The sequence below is a fragment of the Gigantopelta aegis genome, chromosome 4, assembly GCF_016097555.1.
Source record: "Gigantopelta aegis isolate Gae_Host chromosome 4, Gae_host_genome, whole genome shotgun sequence".
Lineage (NCBI taxonomy): Eukaryota > Metazoa > Mollusca > Gastropoda > Neomphalida > Peltospiridae > Gigantopelta > Gigantopelta aegis.
Window position 1 is genome coordinate 54,296,069 of NC_054702.1, and position 27,593 is coordinate 54,323,661.

General features: G+C 35.2%; 1 protein-coding gene across 7 annotated transcripts in view; it reads right to left on the minus strand.

The window, feature by feature from the left end:
* The window catches only part of LOC121370760 (synaptotagmin-1-like), an 89,203-nt gene that overhangs the window by 27,595 nt on the left and 34,015 nt on the right, over window positions 1-27,593 (minus strand). For 2 of the 7 annotated variants that reach the window (XM_041496208.1, XM_041496209.1), the window contains exon 1: window positions 25,361-25,531. The exons of 1 other annotated variant lie outside the window; for it this stretch is intronic. The gene's annotated coding sequence lies outside the window, so the exon portion shown is untranslated. Of the gene's footprint in view, window positions 1-18,243; window positions 18,427-19,942; window positions 20,078-20,165; window positions 20,234-20,786; window positions 20,813-25,360; window positions 25,532-27,593 lie in introns of those variants that run through there. 4 more of the 7 variants (XM_041496211.1, XM_041496213.1, XM_041496210.1 and 1 more) reach the window with 4 other exon arrangements.

Below are 27,593 nucleotides of genomic sequence, written 5' to 3' on the forward strand. Positions count from 1 at the left end.
TTTACCTTTATTTTCTATTGAAGATTTTTATTTTAATACTCTTGGTTTCATAAGCTGCACTGTTTTTATGTTCAATTTCCTCCTGAAGATGTTACCATTTGGTTGACAAAACGCTGATAAATTTACCATGTGGGTTTAAGTCAGAGACTTTATTTTCATCATTATGTCAGAAACAGAAGGAAATGTTTTATTTAACAACGCACTCAACACATTTTATTTACGGTTATATGGCGTCAGACATACGGTTAAGGACTAGAAAGATATTGAGAGACGAAACCCGCTGTCGCCACTTCATGGGCTACTCTTTTCGATTAGCAGCAAGGGATCTTTTATATTCACTATCCCACAGACAGGGTAGTACATACCACGGCCTTTGATATACTAGTCATGGTACACTGGCTGGAACGAGAAATAGCCCAATGGGCCCACCGACGGGGATCGATCCCATACCAACCACGCATCAAGCGAGTACTTTACCACTGGGCTACGTCTCGCCTCATGTCAGAAACAATCCCAAATGATGCTGAAAACTCCCCTGTTTACGTCAACTAATAAAGAATGCTAGATCAATATCGACAATGGCCATCGATATGATTATAAATAACCCACAGTTGGAATTGTTCTTCATGGACAGTTTTGTGGTAACCTCTAACTGCTTTGATCATCATGCCAGAAGACGACAGTGTTCGCAGACAGTTGATCAATATGCATTCACAATCTGCCCACAAGACAAGGCGACAGAAGCAGTTGAGTTCCTTGTTGGCCGGAAATTCATTTATGTCCGGATATAGACATTATCAGACGCAGACTGGCTCCTCGACAGAAACACTTCCACGTAATGAAATGAAAGGAATGTTTATTTAACGAAACTCGAGCATATTTTTAATCAACGGTTGTGAGGTGTCAAATGTGAGACTGTTGTGACATTTGACAGTCTAGATGATGAAAATATCCCTGCTGCCATGACACAAGATTGTCCTATCAATTAGCAGCAAGTAGTCTTTTATACAATTGTTATTGATAACCTCAACTTGGAGAAGTTTACAAGTAATATTTTAAAATATTTTTTATTCAAACAAGGTCTCATTAACCAAAACAAAATCAGAAGATATTAAAAAATGCAATTATCAACATTTTCACAAATGTATAACAAGTGCTCTGTTTTGCTATCCTAAAGGTGAAAAAAATTAAATCTAATCAACATGTAAATTTCATTTAAAAATTTTTTACTCCAGTCTATAGTTTGTAATAACTGGCCTCATATAAATATAATCATGAAAGTTCCACCAATTTCAATGACCATTTAAATTATTCTAAAAAATACACAATCAGACCTAAAGACTAAAGGTCATCAAAGGAACCAATGCACTAAAATTGCATTCAGAGCACGAGAGCTTTATACAGACCTAAAATCTTTGCCTTGATTTTTAAGATCTGCATTTTCAATTGCATAAACTACAACTTAATTACACACAACATGTACAAGCAACTTTTAACAAAATACCATGGGTAAAATCTAAAAAAATTATGACATTTATAGTTGCCTTTCCTGAATTTTGATAAATCTCATGATAATTTTGTCCCTATATATTGAAGTGTTTAGGGAGAGGCCATAATATAGGGTAATTGGCTGATCTCGAAACCACATATTTAATGGTTAATAAATATTGTTTAAACCAAGTGTTTCAATGCCCTTGTAATGTGAAAGGTGGTCAGTCATCGACATATTTTCACTAATTTTGCACAGCTTTTTACAATGTTTCATTGACTCTTGAGATATCCTTGTGGACATACTAATTGGTTTTATCCGATGTCTTCGCACCGCCTGGTCATCCGACATCACAATGAGTGATCATTATGGTTAGAGCCATCAGTCTGTGCCCGACAGCACCTGTGATGATAATACTCCCACGTTCACTGGTCAGTGACCTTCACATTTGTCTCACTGACAATCGTAGCATTTATTGCTTTCCATCAACAATTTCAGGATAATAAACTACATTTTCCATGTATCACCATTTTATTGGCATATATGTATCCAGGTGTGTGTGTAAGTAGTTGTGTAGGAGGCTTTAAGACTGGCAAGTGAAGTTTTTAATGGGGGTCGAGTCATACTCCTTCAGAAAATATAATGAAAAAAAAAGAAAATCTATTTGCAGCATGGTAGGAGTTCAACCCCCCAACCCCCTACCACAACAAATCCCCACCCCCAACCCCTCTGTACATAGGCAGGGATTAATGGTTATTTGTAGGTGTGAAACAACTCAGTGTGATGGTGTTACATTTCCCCACTGAGACATGGACACTCACTCAGGATGGTACCGGCCTCGGTGGCGTCGTGGCAGGTCATCGGTCTACAGGCTGGTAGGTACTGGGTTCGGATCCCAGTCGAGGCATGGGATTTTTAATCCAGATACCGACTCCAAACCCTGAGTGAGTGCTCCGCAAGGCTCAATGGGTAGGTGTAAACCACTTGCACCGACCAGTGATCCATAACTGGTTCAACAAAGGCCATGGTTTGTGCTATCCTGCCTGTGGGAAGCGCAAATAAAAGATCCCTTGCTGCTAATCGGAAGAGTAGCCCATGTAGTGGCGACAGCAGGTTTCCTCTTAGAATCTGTGTGGTCCTTAACCATATGTCTGACGCCATATAACCGTAAATAAAATGTGTTGAGTGCGTCGTTAAATAAAACATTTCTTTCTTTTCTCACTCAGGATGGGTACACTGAGATGCAAACCCTGGACCAACAACATGCAGGTAGCCATAGCCTGGTCTGAAACACACTGAAGCTGGGTCTGAAATACACTGAAGCTGGGTCTAGCGAGTCTGCCGCTGTTAGATATAGAGCATGTTCTACGTCATCTGCTGCCAGATCTGTAGGTCAAATCAGCACAGATGCAGTGTGTTTCATCACGTTCGATTCAGTGCGTTTCTTTTTCAACTGGCAGTAGCTGTACCATACTCGCCAGACCCACCTCTGGTGTTTTGGGCCTTTAGGCTATTAGCTTAATTAACCACTACTCCACCAACGTTGGTCAATAAGGCATACTAGTAAAGAACACTCTTGTGAGATCTGCAATATCAATTTAACCTTCAACCACAGTTAACAGAATGTATAAACAACTTCATTATTATCTACATGTATTAATAAATTGTATGTCCCACGTGAAACAATTTTCATTTGTAACTCACTAGAGCTTGAAACGATATTAGATGTTTACTTGTTTACTATGTCTTACATCATATATGTGATAGACTTGCAGCAGCTGTACATGTAATTTGGCACATATTAACCTGTATTTTGCCACTGATGTGTATACATTTCAAGTGTAATCTATTGTGATATCATGTGGTGATGTTGCAATATGGCACCTGTTTATGTTGGTGTTTTGCATCCGAAAAAAGGTTACTAGATAATCACAGTTTATAATGTCCAAATGTATGTAAAGTCTAGAAAATCTAGTATTTATTGCAAATTAAAGAAATATACATATATTAATAATAATAATAATAATAAACCCTTAAAGTAATTTTAACTCTAATATGTATTCTCACATCTACAAGTGCATGCATGATTTGCTATCAACATACAGTATATTTAACGTATATAATAATTAGCAACATGCAGTTTCACACAAGATAACATGTCAATATGTCTCAATAAGCAATCATGTCATGAACTTGGCATGTTTCAGCAGATTTACTTGATAGTCAGCATATCAAGTTGTCAATAAGCAATATCATATACCAAACATGTCTTAATAAGACCAGTTTTTACTGGAGGACATGCAACTATAACATCTCGAAATATCTTGATATATTAAGTAATCACATTGTTTGTCATACTTAGTATGAAATAGATTTACAAGTTTTACTAGAGTTGACAAGTATATTGATATGGCAGGAACATTTCTTTAAGGACATGAAAGATGTATGGTAGCCCGTAAGTAGTAGCAGTGCTCAACCTAAACCATCATCCATAGTTTGTTTGTTTTATTTAACGACGCCACTAGAGCACATTGATTTTTTATCTTATCATCGGCTATTGGACGTCAAACATATGGTAATTTTGACACTGTTTTGAAGAGGAAACCCGCTGTCGCCACATAGGCTACTCTTTTTTCGACAGGCAGCAAGGGATCTTTTATTTGAGCTTCCCACAGGCAGGATAGCACAAAGCATGGCCTTTGTTGAACCAGTTATGGATCACTGGTCGGTGCAAGTGGTTTACACCTACCCATTAAGCCTTGCGGAGCACTCACTCAGGGTTTGGAGTCGGTATCTGGATTAAAAATCCCATGCCTCGACTGGGATCCGAACCCAGTACCTACCAGCCTGTAGTCCGATGGCTTAACCACTGCGCCACCGAGGCCGGTCCATCATCCATAGTGACAGGAAGTTAAATCCATGTTAGGGCCATCTGGAATACTGCTCAGTTAAATCCATGTTAGGGCCATCTGGAACACCGCTTATTGCAAATAATGTTTAAATGTCTGAACTGAAGATTGAAGAGACCAAAAGCTGTATATATATACAGCACTGGGCCTAAGAACAATTATTACAAGTTTGAATCATTGTTTTAGTTTCAAAAGTATCAGTAATAAACAGCGTTCCAGTCAATACAAAAAGGAGACCCTTGTATATAATGGCCATTTACATTCAATCTCACATTACTAACATTCAATTCCACATAACATCTTTATCTTTTAAATGACATGTCTACACTAATAGTGAATTCAATTTGGTGGACAATACCATGAAATTTCCATATTTCTTTCTATCAGTATTTATGAATAATATGACACAGGGAGAGAAAACCCCCACTATCATCAAAGAGACTCTTTGTACCAAAAAGCAGCAACAGATTTTGTATTATGCACTTCCCACAGGCAGAACAGTACATACATGTTTCAGTCTTTCGTATACCGTAGCCCAGTTGTAAAATGCTATCCTGATGTGCAACCAATCTAGGATTGATCCCAGTCAGTGGGCCCATTTCAGCAAGTGTTCCACAACAGGTGTAGCAAAGGTCACTGTATGTACTATCCTCTCTGTGGGATGGTGCATATAAAAGATCCCTTGCTGCTAATCAAAAAGAGAATTCCATGGAGCAGGTTTCCTCTCTATCCCTGTGGTCCTCATACAACCGAAAATAAAAATGTTATTAGTACATCATTATAAACAAACAAAAATTATTTTCTTTCATGTACCAATCATGGGGAACCAATTTAGATGATAAAACAACTTGAGTTCATTCAGGGTGATTGATCCTACAACCCACTGCACCTTAGACCAGCAGTTCACCAGCAGCTTGTACATCCCACACAGTACTCCATACCAATATGTCTCAATAGGCAATAACATCATTTACACTGTATGTGATAGACCTGTGACGGTATCACCTGGGGTGGTAATCATGATGTCTTCATAAAGCACTCAGGTCCATATGTAAATCAGATGCCACGGAAACCGCTCGAGCTGGACTCCTGTGTCAGCAAATCAATACATGTCGATGTTCACAGTTTCTCGACTTTTACAGCTTCTCGTTACAAGACTGGTTGTGATGGCAGGCACATCACTTGTCGCAACACGCAACCAAGATCCACTCGGAAGTGCAAGTGGATTTGCAATCAATAAAGATTCCACAGACAATATGTTCCTCAAGAGCTTCTTGACTTGAGCAACACTCACACGTAAACATGTCAGAGACCGCGGTTATTATCATGATACAGGAAACATTTACCTTTTCAGAGACAAATTTTTTACAAAGATATTGCAAGGAAATATTCATGTTTACAGATCCGGAACAAATTTTACAAACATTACAAACCTATTTTTTTCAGATATATGTCAATCTATAAGTGGAAAAACAATTAATAAACATTAAATATAGTTTAAAACATAATATATAGCAACGTTCAAAAGAAACTTTACCAGGCTTGAAATTGTATTATATAAAACCAACAAACAGTACACTGGGATATGAACAAAGTATCATTAAGTTCAACATCTAAACATCACAATGCACTTTGTGATACATGTAAAATGTTTGTAAAGTAGTTTCTAAATTGGTTCTTTTCAATTAGCAACAATGTTTATCAAATTATTCTAATTTCAAGTTTCTTTTGGATGTCAGTGTAGCTTGAATAACAAATTTCTTTTCCATCCTTAATAAAACTGATCTTCTATAATGATGTTATTTTCTGTGCAAAATAGATGCCAATCACATGTAAAATGTATGACATGTTTAATAGCTAACTGTACATGTAAATTAATTTTTTGTGAAATTGGCTCCAGCTTTTCTTTGAGACTCAATGTCCCTCTTTCTGACGAAAACTAAAAACAGTTCCCTCTTATAAATATATTTTCTTTATCCTTTTTTTTAAAATAATTGATACTGTTATTACATCCCATATACTTTCCAGATCACCTTGGAAGGGCTGCCCAAAATATATCTTCATAAATGCAGTTACATTACTACATTTGTAGTAATTTATAAACAATTTTCACTTAGGTAAGACCACCCAGAACATATGACATGATTAACATACTTTTAAAAAAGTTTCATATTTGAAGTTTCATTCACTTACATTTTTAAAAATCTCTGCAACAAGTTCCACTACAAGTGTATGCTTTCCTTCATGCTAAGACAACTTGGTACAGTGATATTGAAAGACTGATGAAATAAACATTATGGAACTATTCAAAATACCAGATTCTTGCTGTATTTTTTAAAACATATGTTGAGAATATGTCAATCAAGTGAACTGTATGTGACACTATATAACCATTCGAGCTAGGTTCAGTTTAATGTGTCAGCAGATTTACAAGTAAACTAATTAACACCCTGTACGATATTGTTTTTATTTATCAGAAACTGTTGTTAGCACTTACATGTATTAGGAGTCCAAGGCATTAGTTAATCAAACACCTGCTAACTAAGAATTAACAGGCAGCTAAATTACAACATGTGGAATTGCTTGTCAATGTACAGTGTTTATCACTGGCATAGGAAGTGGGGGGCAAGGGGGCATGTCCCCCCCCCCCCCAATTGTAGCAGGAGCAATGGGTTTGGGGTTTTTGGGTATGCTTATGTATTTATAAATACATGTATATATGTGTGCCCCCCCCCCCCACCCACACACACACACACACACTTTTTGGCACCTTCCTAGGCCCATATATATTATGATCATTCTGGCACATTAAACAAATATACCAAACAACTTTTAATTACATTATGTTACATGTATCTAATACATATACTGATAGAAAGAAATAAAGGAACATTTAGTATTATAGATCAAATTCGATTTATTACTAGTGCAATACTGTTTGTATAGTATACAAAGATGTTATGTGGGAATGAATGTCAGTAATATGGGACTGAATGGGATTGAATATCAGTCATATAGGACTGAATGTCAGTAATATGGCACCGAATGTCAGTAATATGGGACTGAATGTCGGTAATATGGGACTGAATATCGGTAATATGGGGCTGAATGTCGGTAATATGGCACCGAATGTCAGTAATATGGGAACGAATATCGGTAATATGGGGCTGAATGTCGGTAATATGGCACTGAATGTCAGTAATATGGGAATGAATGTCGGTAAAATGGGATTGAATGTGGTAATATGGCACTGAATGTCAGTAATATGGGAATGAATATCGGTAATATGGGGCTGAATGTCGGTAATATGGCACCGAATGTCAGTAATATGGGAATGAATATCGGTAATATGGGGCTGAATGTCGGTAATGTGGCACTGAATGTCAGTAATATGGGAATGAATGTCGGTAAAATGGGATTGAATGTCGGTAATATGGCACTGAATGTCGGCAATATGGGTCTGAATGTCGGTAATATGGGACTCAATGTTGGCAATATGGGACTAAATGTCGGCAATATGGGTCTGAATGTCAGTAACACTGTTAACTTCCTGACACTATGGATGAGGGTGTTATACATATATGTATTTATTATGTATTCAGTTCAAACTAAATGCTGCTGTCAATATTGTGCTATATACATTGTTAATGCTAAAACTCTTCATGCACAGCTGTGATATATATACCAGTATATCACACCTCTATGTAACAATCTTATGTACATATACATGTATCAACTGTATCTAAAAACTTTCACAACCATTTCAAACGGTTAACTTTATAAAAAAGTTAAAACCAGACAACAACAACCAAAAATTCATTTCTAATAAAGGCTAAATGTATTTCAATTTTATAAAAATTAGTGAAAATCCTGCATTAGTTAATAGCAAATAACTTTTTAGCCATTAGTAAAAAATGGCCCTAAAATAGTGATATAATTCATAAGGCTTTTTTCCAACTGCAGCTTTGTAATGATATACTGATAATTATCATGAATGACATCACGTAATGGATAATGATATAATCCTTGCTTTTTAATAAAGTTTGGAACATTCAGCACAGGTATTTTGTAAGACATTTGTGGCATTAACATGAACACAAATGTAGAAAAACAGTTTTTACTTCTTATTTGGAATAAAAAGTACACAGTAAAACATTTCATCTGTATAGCTTATAGTTAAAATTTGTATAATAAAGTTCCTATTTAAACAATAACTTTTTTTATGCTACCAGTAATCTGCTTTCTAATACAAAAAGTATTGCACATATGTATGCATCTTTTATATGCACTTTTCCATGAGTGGTCGGTCTAGGATATTTCTCATTCCAGCCAGTGCCACAAGACTGGTATATTAAAAGCTGTGGTATGTGCTATCCTGTCTGTGAGATCAATGGTGCATATACACATGTATACAAGATCCGTTCTTACTAACGGAAAAATGTAGCAGGTTTCCTCTCTTGAGACAATAATATCAGAATTACCAAATATTTGACATCAAATAGCGAGGGATTAATAAACCAATGTGCCTTAAGTGGCGTCATTAAACAAAAACAAACAGTCTTTTTCCATGAACAAGCGGGCACATTCTGTGGTCACTGACATACATGTACATCAGTCATGGCCAGTACACAATGGTTGGAACTGAAATAGATCTATATTGGTGGTGACTGATTCTATAACCAGACCAGCATTCATAACCTACGAAAGCCAGCACGATTATACCACTAATTAAGCAACATCTAAATCCTAGTCTATTTTCTGTTGCATGACAATAACAGAATGTGTGCAACATAATAAAGACCTATTAATAAGTACATGTATGATTCGAACACCATACAGTCCACAGAGAAATCTGTGTCAGCATATCATGTTGGGCAAGATGGCAATAACCAGTTAATATGCTGTATGTTAATTAAGATACTTTATTTATCGTCTTCCAGTGCAATTAAGATGGATGTACACCATGATTGTACTGTAGTTTTTAATGATGTTTGTAGGTGTATCACAGCTAAATTTGTCAAACCACACTGAGAGAAAGAAATAAGGGGAACAAATGGTATTGTAGAACAAATTTTATATTGGTCACTGTTAGCGTTGTAATGTCGGTATAATTAAAGTACTTAGATGTAACATGGGGCAAAAGGTCAGCAATGTACCGGTATGGCTTAATGACAGTATGGATGACAGTTTTGGTTGCAATTTCCCTTTCCTGTTAGTTTTGGTGTGATCCTTTATTCCTTCTTCATATTGATTGGCCTTTATCTTAATGACAGTATGGATGACAGTTTTGGTTGCAATTTCCCTTTCCTGTTAGTTTTGGTGTGATCCTTTATTCCTTCTTCATATTGATTGGCCTTTATCTTAATGACAGTATGGATGACAGTTTTGGTTGCAATTTCCCTTTCCTGTTAGTTTTGGTGTGATCCTTTATTCCATCTTCATATTGATTGGCCTTTATCTTAATGACAGTATGGATGACAGTTTTGGTTGCAATTTCCCTTTCCTGTTAGTTTTGGTGTGATCCTTTATTCCTTCTTCATATTGATTGGCCTTTATCTTAATGACAGTATGGATGACAGTTTTGGTTGCAATTTTCCTTTCCTGTTAGTTTTGGTGTGATCCTTTATTCCATCTTCATATTGATTGGCCTTTATCTTAATGACAGAATGGATGACAGTTTTGGTTGCAATTTCCCTTTCCTGTTAGTTTTGGTGTGATCCTTTATTCCTTCTTCATATTGATTGGCCTTTATCTTAATGACAGTATGGATGACAGTTTTGGTTGCAATTTCCCTTTCCTGTTAGTTTTGGTGTGATCCTTTATTCCGTCTTCATATTGATTGGCCTTTATCTTGATGACAGTATGGATGACAGTTTTGGTTGCAATTTCCCTTTCCTGTTAGTTTTGGTGTGATCCTTTATTCCTTCTTCATATTGATTGGCCTTTATCTTAATGACAGTATGGATGACAGTTTTGGTTGCAATTTCCCTTTCCTGTTAGTTTTGGTGTGATCCTTTATTCCTTCTTCATATTGATTGGCCTTTATCTTAATGACAGTATGGATGACAGTTTTGGTTGCAATTTCCCTTTCCTGTTAGTTTTGGTGTGATCCTTTATTCCTTCTTCATATTGATTGGCCTTTATCTTAATGACAGTATGGATGACAGTTTTGGTTGCAATTTCCCTTTCCTGTTAGTTTTGGTGTGATCCTTTATTCCGTCTTCATATTGATTGGCCTTTATCTTAATGACAGTATGGATGACAGTTTTGGTTGCAATTTCCCTTTCCTGTTAGTTTTGGTGTGATCCTTTATTCCTTCTTCATATTGATTGGCCTTTATCTTAATGACAGTATGGATGACAGTTTTGGTTGCAATTTCCCTTTCCTGTTAGTTTTGGTGTGATCCTTTATTCCTTCTTCATATTGATTGGCCTTTATCTTAATGACAGTATGGATGACAGTTTTGGTTGCAATTTCCCTTTCCTGTTAGTTTTGGTGTGATCCTTTATTCCTTCTTCATATTGATTGGCCTTTATCTTAATGACAGTATGGATGACAGTTTTGGTTGCAATTTCCCTTTCCTGTTAGTTTTGGTGTGATCCTTTATTCCATCTTCATATTGATTGGCCTTTATCTTAATGACAGTATGGATGACAGTTTTGGTTGCAATTTCCCTTTCCTGTTAGTTTTGGTGTGATCCTTTATTCCTTCTTCATATTGATTGGCCTTTATCTTAATGACAGTATGGATGACAGTTTTGGTTGCAATTTCCCTTTCCTGTTAGTTTTGGTGTGATCCTTTATTCCGTCTTCATATTGATTGGCCTTTATCTTAATGACAGTATGGATGACAGTTTTGGTTGCAATTTCCCTTTCCTGTTAGTTTTGGTGTGATCCTTTATTCCTTCTTCATATTGATTGGCCTTTATCTTAATGACAGTATGGATGACAGTTTTGGTTGCAATTTCCCTTTCCTGTTAGTTTTGGTGTGATCCTTTATTCCATCTTTATATTGATTGGCCTTTATCTTAATGACAGTATGGATGACAGTTTTGGTTGCAATTTCCCTTTCCTGTTAGTTTTGGTGTGATTCTTTATTCCGTCTTCATATTGATTGGCCTTTATCTTAATGACAGTATGGATGACAGTTTTGGTTGCAATTTCCCTTTCCTGTTAGTTTTGGTGTGATCCTTTATTCCTTCTTCATATTGATTGGCCTTTATCTTAATGACAGTATGGATGACAGTTTTGGTTGCAATTTCCCTTTCCTGTTAGTTTTGGTGTGATCCTTTATTCCTTCTTCATATTGATTGGCCTTTATCTTAATGCGTACATGTGAAGGGAAGTCAATAATCTGTCATTTTCATCAGACGGTATAATGCCAACTTCAACACTCATAACCATAATAAATACATTTGCATTATTATTTTAATTTGTTGAATACATGCATTCATTCAATGCAGTGTGCTAAAATAAGTCTAGACAAGGAATAATGACTTTTTTTTAATGTAGGTATCTGAAAAGAAATTCTCTAAAATGGTGAATGTTTCCTGTATCATGATAATGTAGGTATTGAAAGATCACATTTAATAATGACTATAGAGTTCATTTTAATTGTTTATGATGAATATATATATATATATATATATATATATATATATATATATATATATAAATGATAAAAGAAAACAAGTGTACAGTATATATGTATTTAAAAAACAATTTAAAGAAATAACTATCCTTTTACCTATATATATATATTCATCTATCCATTCATACATTCCACATTAATGTTAAATACCATTATTAAATAAAAGGAATATCAAATTAAGGCATATTTGGTCTGAGAAAATGGAAAAGAAACTCAAACCAGCATACAAATTTTGGCTACTGGTTTTGGGCCATAACCTTAGATGTGATGGGATGAAGCATCAATCACTCTTGATGAATCTTACAGAATGTTCTGCCTATCCTAACCAGTGCCCCAATGGTCATGGTATGTGATGCCATGCACAGCTGTTTGTGAGACGGTGCATACAAAATATTCCTTAATACAGTTTGATAATAGATTAGTAGATTTACTATCAAAATAACAATAAGTCAAACACTAAATAGCAATAGTTTTAAAACAGACAAAGGTGACATTAAGAAATATTTGGTTTCCCTGTTATTTTGTCTAACAGGTAGGGAGTAAGTTCCCCAAAGACAAAACGAAACATATAGCATTCCATATATCAGTTGTAGATGTGGTTGGAATGGGTACTAACTCAAGATCTTGACTTCACAAGATCAATCTTGTATATAAGGTAGGTACTATATATCACTGAGGTGCTGAAGTACCTGTAGTTTGGAAATGCTAATGGGGTCAAACATATGGAAATTCTCACAGAGTTTTCAGAGGAAGGTTGGAAGAAAATGTTTTATTTAACAACATACTCAAAACATTTTATTTATGGTTATAAGGCATTGGACATATGGTTAAGGACCACACAGATATTGAGAGGAAACCCAGTCACCACATCATGGGCTACTCTTTTTCAATTAGCAGCAAGGGATCTTTCATATGCACCATCCCACAGACAGGATAGTATGTACCACAGTCTTTGTTATACCAGTTGTGGAGCACTGGCTGGAACGAGAAATAGCCCAATGGGCCCACTGAGGGTAATCGATCTATGCACATCAGGCTAATGCTGTACAACGGAGCTACGTCCCACCCCCTAGCTTTCCGAGAAAGCCACTACATTTTTTTTCAATAACAAAAAGATTTTTTTTTATATGGACTTTCTCACCAAAAGGTTAGTACATACAATGGGTTTTGATATTACAATCAAAGGGCACTGAAATGTAGAGGGACGTAGCCCAGTGGTAAAGCGCTCGCTTGATGTGTGGTCAGTTTAAGATCAATCCCCGTCAGTGGGCCCATTGGGCTATTTTTCGCTCCATCCAGTGCACCACGACTAGTATATCAAAGGCTGTGGTATGTGCTATCCTGTCTGTGGGATGGTGCATATAAAAGATCCCTTGCTGCTAATAAAAAAGAGTACCCCATGAAGTGGTAACAGCGGGTTTTCTCTCTCAATATTTGTGTGGTCCTTAACCATATGTCTGACGCCATATTCTGTAAATAAAATGTGTTGAGTGATTTGTTAAATAAAACATATCCTTCCTTGAATGGGATGGGGGGAAATCACCAGCTGGTCCACCAAGTGAGTTTGATCCCATAACCCAAGCATGTGTTCTTCTGACTGAGGTAAATTCCACCCCTGAAGAGCTGACCAACTAAATAACAAAAACTACCATAAATCCTCAAATTACTTAAAAGTCTGTTTTTGTTTAACCAGAGCACATTGATTAATTAATCATTGGCTATTGGATGTCAAACATTTGGTAATTTTGACACGTAAAAAAAAGTAAAGTTTGTTTTATTTAACGACGCCGCTAGAGCACATTGATTTTTTATCTTATCATCGGCTATTGGACGTCAAACATATGGTCATTCTGACACTGTTTTTAGAGGAAACCCGCTGTCGCCACATAGGCTACTCTTTTTACGACAGGCAGCAAGGGATCTTTTATTTGCGCTTCCCACAGGCAGGATAGCACAAACCATGGCCTTTGTTGAACCAGTTATGGATCACTGGTCGGTGCAAGTGGTTTACACCTACCCATTGAGCCTCGCGGAGCACTCACTCAGGGTTTGGAGTCGGTATCTCGATTAAAAATCCCATGCCTCGACTGGGATCCGAACCCAGTACCTACCAGCCTGTAGACCGATGGCCTGCCATGACGCCACCGAGGCCGGTTTTTTGACACGTAGTCATCAGAGAAAACCTGCTACATTTTTCATATTGCAGCATGGGATCTTTTATATGCACTTTCTCACAGAAAATAAAGCACATACTACTGCCTTTGACCAGTTGTGGTGCACTGGTTGGAATGAGAAAAAAACCAATCAGTTGAATGGATCCACAAAGATGGTTTTATCCTGCGACGCAAGCACCTCAAGCGAGCACTAAACCGAGTGAGCTAAATCCTGCCCCTTCCTTGAATAGAAGCCCAGGCTTCTATTGTTTTGTGATGCTCAGCGACCTGGGTCCTAATTCAGTAAACTCTCGCAACTTTGCGATCTCACAGTGCAATACTAAAAGACTTGCAAAGAGGATGCTTTGTTGTCTAGCAGAGCCTAAGAGACCTTTGTGAATTAGGCCTCAGGCCTCTATTCTAGGCATTCTTCTCATTTTCGTATGCAAAATTTTCTCACACAGCCTTGTTATGACATTTCTAATGTAGGTTTGCAAATCTAGCTTCTCCTTTCCTGTTATTCTCGCCATGTTGTTACAAGCTTTTGACATCATGCAACGGAAGTGAGGAGTATAATGTGGCCATTAATCTGACAAAGCTACAGTAGCAGAAACAGGCCTTTACATGTAAGACAGGCTTCTATTCAAGGCAGGCCTTTATTGTTCATCGTGATCTGAGACCCAGTCTCTAATCGACGCAGGCCTCTATTCAAGCATTTAAGGTTAAAATACCAGTAGATGCTAAAACACACAACAAAAAGAAGCTACACATAACATTATTATTTAATGGGATTTTCAGAAATCACCAGGAATAGTTTTTTACCAATACACCATCAGTGCTTGCAGTAAAAACAGAATGCATTATAACCAAACACAAATGTCTTTGTATACAAGAATCAATACAATTAACCGACTCATTCATATCCATTAAATGTTTAATTGAATATCCACATTCTAGTGCACCAACAGTCACATACACACACACGCAAAATATTAACAGCATAACCCAAATCAATACTGTTCCTGTTGGCAACAAGACCGAGCCCAGCCAATGACGCAAGTGAGTCCACTCTGTTCAGCGACGGCCAGGCAATATATTAAACCATGCGAGTAATGAAACTGCGATGAATACAGAGGGCTTCACCGACATTCAAGGAGAGGCAGTCTGGTTAATATCTGCGGTAGGGGCCAATCGCTGTTGTCAGTATAAGTATGGGCAAATGAAGTCTCAAGAAGAACCGTCTCAATTTGAACTAAGTGCAATTTGGAACAGTGAGCTCAGAGTAGGCAAATGAATTTAGTATGAACCGGTACATACCAATCAAAGAATATGTTACATTATATTAAAAACTTATAGTCAATCCCATCCTCCTACAAAAATATTTTTTGTAAATAATTTCAGTTTGGTTTGATGTAAGAAGAAATGTAAAAGTGTTTTGGAAATAACAACAACAAAAAAATATAATTTTTGTGTGCAATTTACAAATCAATCAGCTCAAAAATAAATAACTTATAGTAAATTCTATAGTATGAAAAAAAGGTATTCCCTGTGGGAAGGACTACAATTCATGTGTTCATAATGAAAAACCTGTGTTTAGCAGCTACCCATTTCAAAATGGTATCTTATTTAAAAGAGGTTTGCATAGAAGTGGCTACATAAGCAAGGCTCCAACATTTGGCAGTAATGAGGGGTGGAGCAGGGTTGTATTCACAACAGGAGTGCCACCTAGACGTACCATATGGTATTATGTCCACATGAAGCATATGAAAACAACATAATGCTCCCGATATACATATTATTTCAGGGTTTTTTTTAAACAAACATGCCATAAATTAACACAAAGCAATACATCGCATACAACAGCTACACACAGAATCATTTAAACAGTCCACAAGTTGTAATCACATACAACACAGGAACAATCAGGTCTAGTGGTGACGTTGGTGCAATGACCATAAACAAGTATTTTCAGGGATGTAAGAACATTATGAAACGGAACATTTGTACTGTCCGAGTCAGGTTTAAAAATGTTAAAATCTAAATGTAAGACTGGCTCTTGTACATATGATACAATGCTCACACACCTTGTATGCTCAGATATCAAGATCAGTATACTAAAATCTTTTGATTTTAAAATGAATAAAAAGTGGATGTAAGAACATTATGAAACAGAACATTTGTACTGTCTGAATTAATTTTAAAATTAATAAAAAGTAACAAAAACACAGTAAAATACTCTGTTCTGGCTGCTTTGCAAAGTGATGGCATAAACATTAACTTCGCTTTTAAACATTATACACATAGCATATATACCAGTTGCAAAAATGGCAACTAAAAAGTGTGAACAATCACAATTAATGCTGAACAGTTTTACCCTTTCAAATATGTAATGTTCAAACACTCACAGCTCTCAAAATCCAGATCTATCGTGCTATGACAATATTGTACACACAAACAATAACAAAGTACATACCTGATGATCAAGATACCATTGCAGAACGGTTTTATAACGGTTTTTATAGCAGTAGCACTGTTGATTGCCACTAGTAATTCCAAGGGCTGTATTAAGTTTTACCAAATTTTCTTCACATTCATACATTTTGATTTCTTTTTCAAAATGTTGTCATGCAGCTATACATGTATGTGCATCTGTATATGCAGCAAAATATAATAAGTCACTAAAGGCTACACTTTCATAACCCACGAAGGTCAGCTGTTATAAAACAGGCTTTTTCATTTACCCTAGCTATTATATGCTATTTACAAGGACCAAACAAACATATGCAGTAATCAAGCTAATTACAATATGCCAGACTATTTACATAATGTGAATGCATGGAATAGAAATAAAGATATCGGAGCCATGGCAAATGAATGGGGAAATACAAGCATGCATGTAATTTGTAAATAATAAAGTTATCTTCCTTGAATATAAAGTTTGTTGAAGTTTCATTTGTTTAACACCACCACTGGAGCACACTGATTTATTAACTATCGGCTATTGGATGTCAAACATTTGGTAATTATGACTCATAGTCATCAGAGGAAACTTGCTACATATTTTCTAATGCAGCAAGGGATCTTTTATATGCACTTTCCCACAGACAGGATAGCACATACCACAGCCTTTGATGTACCAGTCATGGCACATTGGCTGGAGCGAGAAATAGCCCAATGGGCTCACCGACAGGAATCGATCCCAAACCGACCACGCATCAAGCGAGCGCTTTACCACTGGGCTACGTCCTGCCACTTCCTTGACTATAACTAAGCTCATTATGCTAATTACATATTGTTATATGCTACATGTTGTCATGACAATGTTTTGCTGCTTTGTTAAGAATTGGAGTAGACAATAATTTTGCACCGATTCTGTTGCATGTCGTACATACAGCTTTTTATAATATCCTTTGGACTCTGTCTTGTACTGGGTTGTGACACAACTCAGTGGAGTCAGATTGCAGAGTTACATTTTAACCAGGTTTATTTCAACTCTACAATCATACCAGGGTCAGACTCTGCCTTTAACCAGGTTAACTTTAACTCTGTTTTTATGGCCCCTGCGCGTGCTGTAACCTCACCGTGGTGCAGGGGTGTAACATTCTCTTTGAGAATGGCCAATACAGCACAAATTGAAGTTTAGAGTAAAATTCGGTGTCCGTAAAATTCTGTGATATTTGTATTTTTGCACAGTTCTTTACACTGTTTTTGTTTAAACCTTGAATTTTTATATTGATGTTGATCATCACTTTATTTATTTGCATTACCATAGTTTGACACCCAATAGCCGATGTATTTTTCGTGCTGGGGTGTCGTTAAACATTCATTCATTCATTCATTCATTCATTCATTCTGTTTTTATGGTAACTTGATTTAAACCTTAGTGCCTTGATTCTGCATAGAGATATATATAGTTATATACATGCATATGCCACATGTAACCATGGTTTTAAAGATTTGCTGTTAACACAGTAATATACAGTCATGTAGATGTATTAAATAGAAAATTAAAAGGAAATTAATGGGATATACAGTAATATACCTGTAGATAATATGGCTGTAACTTCGGTCAACAAACTCTTGAAAGACATCACAAAATAAACAATCCATCAAACAACAAGGTTAATTGTTTTATAAACTTTACATCTAGCATCATGATGATCAATATATAGATTTACTACGCTACTTGTTAAACAGCAAACAAATAACAAAATATGTTACATGTTTTAGTTCTAACTGTATGTAATGAAACACATGCTCACAACAGCATGTCAGAAATACATACCCTTGCATTGGGTCTTTTTCTCTCTATGGTAAAAACACAATACGCTTATTTTAGTCTTATCCTCAGTGACCTGAGAAAGAAAGTCACGCATGACAGTGTGACACCCAACTGTAAAGAACCGACAATACGTCCTGATCAATAGATATTACTTGAACATAACAGTGTTAAGAGATGATAAGATATTTACTCTCAAAAACACTCAAATGTGGTTCTGCTCTAGTTATTACATTAGTGGGATAAACAAACACAATAAAATTTTAAAAAAACCACTTCTTGTTGCTTAAAATAAAAGTAGCCAATAATGTGACAGTAGGGCTTTAAGTTTTTCTTATTTTCTAGACTGTGTGTTGAAAATTACCATGTTACTTGCCTAGTCTTATTGTAAGCACATTAGAAAGTTGGTGCATATAGGGAAAATGGACTTTAAACTTTTTTAGTTTTTTGTTCTTTGTTGTTGTTGATGTTAAGGGGGTGGCTTGGGGGTTGTTGCTTTGGGTTTTGCTACTTTTTGTTTGTTTGTTGTTGTTGCTTATTGCTTGTACATGTAAGCTGGGGGTATTGTTGAAACATGTTTTCTTTAATTCTGCTTTTTCAAACATACTGGCTCAAAAACATTTAAAAATAGAAGTCAAAATAGTCTGTCTCATACAAGCAAATAATTGACAACAATGATGTGGGAAAATAACAGTAAATTACAGCTGTGATTTACGTACATAACAGTACGAGTATAGACATGTGCTCTTAACATTATTTATCACAGTATATAGTCTCACAGAAAAAAAAAGATCCTGTGTACCAAATAAAATGGTCTTAAACAATGAAACTAACTGTAACGGTTGTAAATTTTGTTTATTTATGACTGATGTACATTGTACATGTACATGCGCAATAATTGTGAAAATCATCTCATGTTTATATGAATGACCGAAAAACAAGAGTAAAATATCCAATCCAATCCTATTGTTAGGGTTAGGGTTAGTTTTAGGGTTAGGGTTAGAGTTAGATTTATAGGGTTAGGGTTATGGCTAGGGTGGGTTAATTTTTGGGTATAGTTAGGGTAATGTTCCCTTTTTATACATGTACATGTGTATCAATATAATTTGGGGTAACAGGCAGAAATCTTTTCTTTAAAAAACACTTCTCTTGCAAATGATTTGACTCTACTACCATTATGTGTGTGGGTATATGATGTATATATATATATATATATATATATATATATATATATATATTAAAACACATGCACAGGAACTATTTTCTGTGAGTATACATATACATATATAAGATAAGACTTGTCAAGTTCTCAATTAAGGTCAACATATGTTTTTCTAAAAATTCTATCAATAATGAAGAAAACAATTCTAATTTCTAAAAAAAACTAAAAAACTTACAGACAAATGGTCTGGCACAATTTGTCAAATAAAATCATGAATAATCTGAACTGTCCAAACCTTACCCGGTGTTATCTTGCCAGCTAACACTCCCATACTACATAAAGTACACCTGTTGACAAGATGTTATACAACGTGTGGTAATTACAGGCGGGGTACCATGGCACTGCGAGTGCGTCAAACCTTTTAACACAAGTGCGTACGTCACACCTGCGGCTTCCATCAGATACACCTGCTATACTTTTATCATATATACATGTACATTACCTGCAGCTAATTACAGTTTACCTGTCGGTTTCTCTGTGAGCGCTAGAGAGCTAGATGACAAAGTACATACATCTATACAGATCATATAGCAAGCACCTTAAGTTGGGTAGACTTTTCAAATTGGTTATGATATGTTTTTTTTAGAACAGGTAAAACTGGTCATTGTTTACCTGAATACATGCAGTACAGCTTGAAAGGACATGCTTTTCAACAAATACATATACCTAGGGCTCACACTGTAACACATTTTGGTTTAGCCAATTTTCACATACATTTGTGTATAGACTACTTCCTTGAACATGATCAAAATGTGGTTAATTTAAGGAATATTTTATTAGCTGAAAACTAAATGTTGTAGCCACTTTGGCTAATTTGGTAATGGACATGGTGAGTCAAAAACCAAAAGAAAATTGCAATAGAAATTTCTTAGGGATTTGTTATAAAAGGCAGTATCTTACAAGAAACCTATCAAAATTGTACCAAAATAAAACAATGGGAAAGTTGGGGGAGGTTCACATTTTTCTAAGACTCTAGCATGTTATTAAGTTTACATGTACATTATTGTATATCTAAGGGGAGCTTCAAGCATGTATGTCGCCGTTTTAGAAGCATATTTAACTCAGCTGAGTGGGTTAAATTTACCTGTATATTCAAGGCAGATGTTGAACCTGCAAAAAATATATTAAAGACAATTCAGAGCTAACGAATATGTATATGATTAGATTGATTTTACATGTGATATGTCACAATTGTTTTTATTGATGTCATTTGTTAACCATCTTTATAAGTATTTGGCTCAATAACTATTGGGTGTAATAACAATAATTAAAATGACCATACAATGATTATGAATTGCTATAAATCTCTTGTTAATTACCAGTGAAATATGATAAGTACAACTTGAGATTTCCTAAATATGTATGTTTATACTTTGTTCATGGTCAGTGGCGGACCCAGAAAATCCACTTAGGGGGGCCACAATGACATGAGGTGGAATGCCAAGGGAACTTTGGGGGAGTTTTGGAAGGGGATCATAAAAAATGAAAATTAATATATAATAAAATTATAACTGTCGCAAAATGTAGGGGGGCCCCAGTCCCTGCCCCTTACCACCCCCCCCCCCCCCCTTCTCCGATCCGCTTCAGATGGTATTTATACTCGTTGGAATGTGTTTAATTTGATGGTCAGATCACAAGCATGAATCTTAATTATTACTTACTACTGTACTTAAATTCCTGTCTGTATTTTCTACCTTTATATTTGTTCATCTTTTGGAAGTTTTTTTATATTTACAGTACTGGAAGATAAGAACAAGCTTATATTCTTTAACCTAAACACATGGCTTAATGCATATTCTTTAACCTAAAGACATGGCTTAATGCATATTCTTTAACCTAAACACATGGCTTAATGCATATTCTTTAACCTAAACACATGGCTTAATGCATATTCTTTAACCTAAATACATGGCTTAATGCATATTCTTCAACCTAAACACATGGCTTAATGCATATTTGCTTTGATGTAGATTTTAGGTGCATACTGGCTAATTTAATGAATGGAGAAATTACTGATGCATTAAATACTCAGTATCATTACATTTATGTTTGGGTAAAACTGTTTTAAGGAATGTCTCAAAGTTTTTCAAACATTTCAATCCAATGTTTTTAAAATAGTTGTAACAGAAGCAGTGTAGGCCACACTTGCACAACTACTGAAATATATCAAAGCATTTTAAAATAATTGGGCATTTAATAGAAGTGACATTTTAACACACACACACACACACACACACACAGTGGTGTAGCGTGGGTTGCCAGCGACCGGGGCAAGGCAAGTATTGCACCCCCTAACCAGTGGACCATTAGCACTTCCTGAGTCCCTTCCACCAGTCCACAAAGCTAACCATATGTAATGTATGGTGTCTTTCATGCACTGAGTTATCCTGAATAACATTGCAAAAATTTAATATCCATCAAAAATGTGAATTGAATTAAACCAAAAAATCTGTGTTGTAGGTTGAAGAGTTTAAGACTGATCATGTAACTGGAACCAATTTAGATAGATTGTACAAAGAAACCAGTCTAAACAGTACCCTTAACAAACTGGAATCTTGTCCTAATCGGTCTCACGGTCCCAAATTTTCAAAAATCTAAAATGCAACCCTTTAAACACCAGATTCTGTCTAAATCGAATAAATATTAGGTCCCGACATGATCCAATTTAGACACGATTCACTGTAAATGTATAACTTTTATTATAGTCCTTAAAAAAAAAATCAATGTTCATAGAGGCTAGGAAGAACAGCAGGATTAGGGATTACATGAAGCCATAGGTCCCAGTTTATTTTTCTGGGTTAACAGCTTGGCTGATATATACAAAATGTAGTAAACAAAAACGAGGTCATATTGTTAGTATATCATCTTTTTTTTTTTACATTAATTTTCAATTATTTCATGGTCTTGTAATTAAACATGAGTGTAAGTATTATTGCAAAACACAGGTTTTTAAAAATGACTACTGGTAACAATTACATGTTGATATCTGTAATCATAACCATATTTGTCACATTGCAAAAGGTTTCAGTATAGTGTACCTATACACTTGCTTATTGATTAGCAGTATATACAAGGGATCAATATATGTACATATAGCTCCTAGTCTGACAGGCCTTTTATACTTTAAAAATGTATTTGCTTAATAACATACTGAATACTATGTTACCACCATTATAGCCATCTACTAAGTAATGGCTACTAGAAATAGGCTGCTAGAAATAGTTTCGAACAGAATACAGTTCACTCTTTATAAACAAGATTCAATTTACAGTTTTAAATTAGCTAATACGGTAGTACTAGAAGAAAAAATCTGTGATTTCTTTTTTAATATTATTATAGAGTGACAAGCTGGTTGGCTTACATAGTCAACGGTAAACAATTCTTAAAATAGTTTTTAGTTATTAGTTTTTATAGATTTATTAATACACATTAACTGAATCATAGATATAATGTCATAATTTTTTTTTCTCATATAATACATGTAGGTACAGTATCCAATAAAATAACATAACGTGAAATTTTTCACATCACATACTGTCAGAATTTGATATGTTTGCAAACTATAAATGCAAATTAATATGGTCATGGGACTACTTTTATTGACATGTAAGCAAATGTACTATGGCAACAGACTCCACATCATATATTCAAATGACATTTGAATACTCAGTAATAGCCGACTGGATTTGTAGTTGAGTATAAAGTTTACAAACAGGATGTTGTACTTAGCTTGAAATTAAATGACAGACAATATATTACCCTCAAATATTTCAGTATCGTAAATATGACATCTTAATACGAGTAAAAAGAAATAAAATTTGTATTCCCAATATATCAAAATACCGAAACACACTGTGTAATAACCTCTATGTATTCTGATTAATCCAAGAAAGTATGACATTTTGGCATTTTTATATGAGAAATGTTTGTCGGTTTTTGTAAATTTATCTATGTACATGTATAACAGTCAACAGTATAAAATTGCATAGTGTTGAGAAGCAATTTTATACTAAATTTGTGACTGTTATATATTGATAAACTCATCAAAAATGACGAACAATTTTTATAATTACAAACAACACTTCTTCCGAGTTAAAAACACACAAAACTCAGTTTCTAACATATTTTCTGAACATCTTTCTGGGGGCATGCCCATTTTAGAATTTTGTGAATGAAAAGCTACCCCCACCCCCCACCCCCTTAAAAAAATCCTGGATCTGCCCCTTACATTGACAGCAGTACTGCTGTCGCTGCTATAAAAGTAATATCTATATATCTCACGTTTTTACTCTGTATAGGCGAGACAACAACTGTTATTGATTTTAGCAAAGAAAAGATGAAAATGACACTGGACAAAAATTTGAAAAGAACACGGACAGTAAGAACTAAAATGAGAATACTTGATAAACACCAGATGACTTTCATCTCTGAGCAAGACCAGACACAGTCTACAATGTCACAAATTATACACCGGTGATAACTCGCTCACACTATACTGATGATCAAAAGAAAGCATATCGATAAAAAAGAAAGAAAAAAAAGAAGAGTTTTTGTTTTGTTTTAGTAGCAATTTACGGGATCTTTTATATGCATCATCCCAGACAGGACAGCACATACCATGGTCTTTGATATACCAGTCGTGGTGCACTGGCTGGAATGAGAAATAGCCTAATGGGACATAAACCGACCGTGCATCAAGCAAGTACTTTACCACTGGGCTACACCCCACCCCTCCATATCAATCAGTTTTTCAAGATGGTAAAAATGACACAAAATGCAAGTTGATGCAATTATGTGTTATAATTTGAAAGTATAATTAATCACATGGTGAGATATGAACACTGATATACTCAATAATTAACATCAGATATGAACATCATAGTTCAGAAAAAGCACTAGGAGTAAAATGTGTTGTTTCACATCAAAATACTTTAGTATGCATTCTTTTGATCATTAGTATATTTTCAGATCTCTAACCAAGACAGTACAACCTCACCAACAATACAACAATACATAAAGTAAATTACTTGACTATAATATGTATATACTGAAATATACTTGACTGGTATGTAACTCAACCAGTAACCTTCACCAAACATAGTTATATTCCAAATTTAGAATTCATTAAAAAAAATATATTAGTGTCTGGTACACTACATTTAATACAGCCAGCAACCTCACTAACATTTATGACTATATATAGATCATGACTTCACTAATGTCAATTACACAGTTGACAATGAACCTAATACGACATACCAACCAGTTCATTCAAATTTAATATACTAGTAACCAAATACAGCCAGTATAGTCAACATCACCGGGGAAAAAAAGGTCTATCAATTACAATGTTGTTGAAAACAATCCAAAATTAAAAACTAAATTGAATCATAAAATACAGGAACTGAAAGTATATAAAACACTATGATCCAAGTATAGCTACCAAAGTGCAGAAATCATTAAAAACACAAAAGAAAATAAATTATTAAGAGAACATTTTATGTCACATCCTTCAACATGTTATGGCCACAACCTTCCTACACAACAATACAAAGAAGAAAAAAAAAAATCAATAGGCATTCATTCCATCCATGGAGTCAAGACATAACATTCACAGATTGTTCGCTTGTTATGGAAAAAACAGTGCACGAAACTCACCAAAATTCACCCCAAACTGGCACGGACACTGGCGTATGGCTCAAGTAGGTGCAATCCGAAAGCTAGCCGAGTGTTTTACTGTAGTGACAGAGCGACAGATTTAAACTCCATGCAACAGTCTGTTCAGAGAGTTGTCGCCATCATTCCTGCCCGACTCTGCTGATCAATAAGCAGGAGGCATCATGGGTAATACTTCTGATTAGCTCCCGCTGCAGATGCTGATGCTTGGTTACAAATGAAGGGAAGTGATTATGTTAATTATTGAATAGGTGACAGACAGGGGGAAAAAGTATCACAAGTAGAGATGCAAAAATCAGTAGGTCAAATCAGCTGTACAATATGTCATGTAGATGCTTGGTTACAAATGAAGGGAATTAAGTGATTATGTTAATTATTGAATAGGTGACAGAGTGGGGGAAAAGTATCACAAACATCAGTAGGTCAAATTAGCTACATATTCCAAAACTATAATGAAGATAAAATGACAGAATGAAGATAAGTAATTCCACGAATGCTTAAAACACTGATTATAATGACATCAGGAAGATGAAGTGAAAACTAACACGCATAAAGTAACACAAGTCAAATAAATTACATACATTACGTAGACAGATGGAAAATACAATTTACGATAATAATGTTTTGCATGTCCCAGGTTTCCATACAAAATGAAAATTGAATTTTAAATCCTATCATATTTAATTATACACATGCTGTACATAATTTAAAAATGAATTAGTATATGTTGATTGATGACAATTGTGTATAAGACAAATTTCATATTAAGGTGGTGATTTAAACCTGATATAATGCCTAGGTGTACTTTGTAACAGGTTCAACAAATGTCCGTCAGATTACAATCATTGTTATGAAGTTCCATACTGCCCTCTCATCTATTTAAATCAGATTACAATCATTGTTATGAAGTTCCACACTGCCCCCTCATCTATTTAAATCAGATTACAATCATTGTTATGAAGTTCCACACTGCCCCCTCATCTATTTAAATCAGATTACAATCATTGTTATGAAGTTACGTACTGCCCCCTCATCTATTTAAATCAGATTACAATCATTGTTATTAAGTTCCACACTGCCCCCTCATCTATTTAAATCAGATTACAATCATTGTTATGAAGTTACAATGTACGTACTGCCCCCTCATCTATTTAAATCAGATTACAATCATTGTTATGAAGTTACGTACTGCCCCCTCATCTATTTAAATCAGATTACAATCATTGTTATCAAGTTATGTACTGCCCCCTCATCTATTTAAATCAGATTACAATCATTGTTATGAAGTTACAATGTACGTACTGCCCCCTCATCTATTTAAATCAGATTACAATCATTGTTATGAAGTTACGTACTGGCCCCTCATGTATTTAAATCAGATTACAGTCATTGTTATGAAGTTCCACACTGCCCCCTCATCTATTTAAATCAGATTACAATCATTGTTATGAAGTTACAATGTACGTACTGCCCCCTCATCTATTTAAATCAGATTCCAATCATTGTTATGAAGTTACGTACTGGCCCCTCATGTATTTAAATCAGATTACAGTCATTGTTATGAAGTTCCACACTGCCCCCTCATCTATTTAAATCAGATTACAATCATTGTTATGAAGTTCCAAACTGCCCCCTCATCTATTTAAATCAGATTACAATCATTGTTATGAAGTTACGTACTGCCCCCTCATCTATTTAAATCAGATTACAATCATTGTTATGAAGTTACGTACTGCCCCTTCATCTATTTAAATCAGATTACAATCATTGTTATGAAGTTACGTATTGTCCCCTCATCTATTTAAATCAGATTACAATCATTGTTATGAAGATACAATGTACGTAAAGCCCCCTCATCTATTTAAATCAGATTACAATCATTGTTATGAAGTTATGTACTGCCCCCTCATCTATTTAAATCAGATTACAATCATTGTTATGAAGTTATGTACTGCCCCCTCATCTATTTAAATCAGATTACAATCATTGTTATGAAGATACAATGTACGTACTGCCCCCTCATCTATTTAAATCAGATTACAATCATTGTTATGAAGTTACGTACTGCCCCCTCATCTATTTAAATCAGATTACAATCATTGTTATGAAGTTACGTACTGCCCCCTCATCTATTTAAATCAGATTACAATCATTGTTATGAAGTTCCACACTGCCCCCTCATCTATTTAAATCAGATTACAATCATTGTTATGAA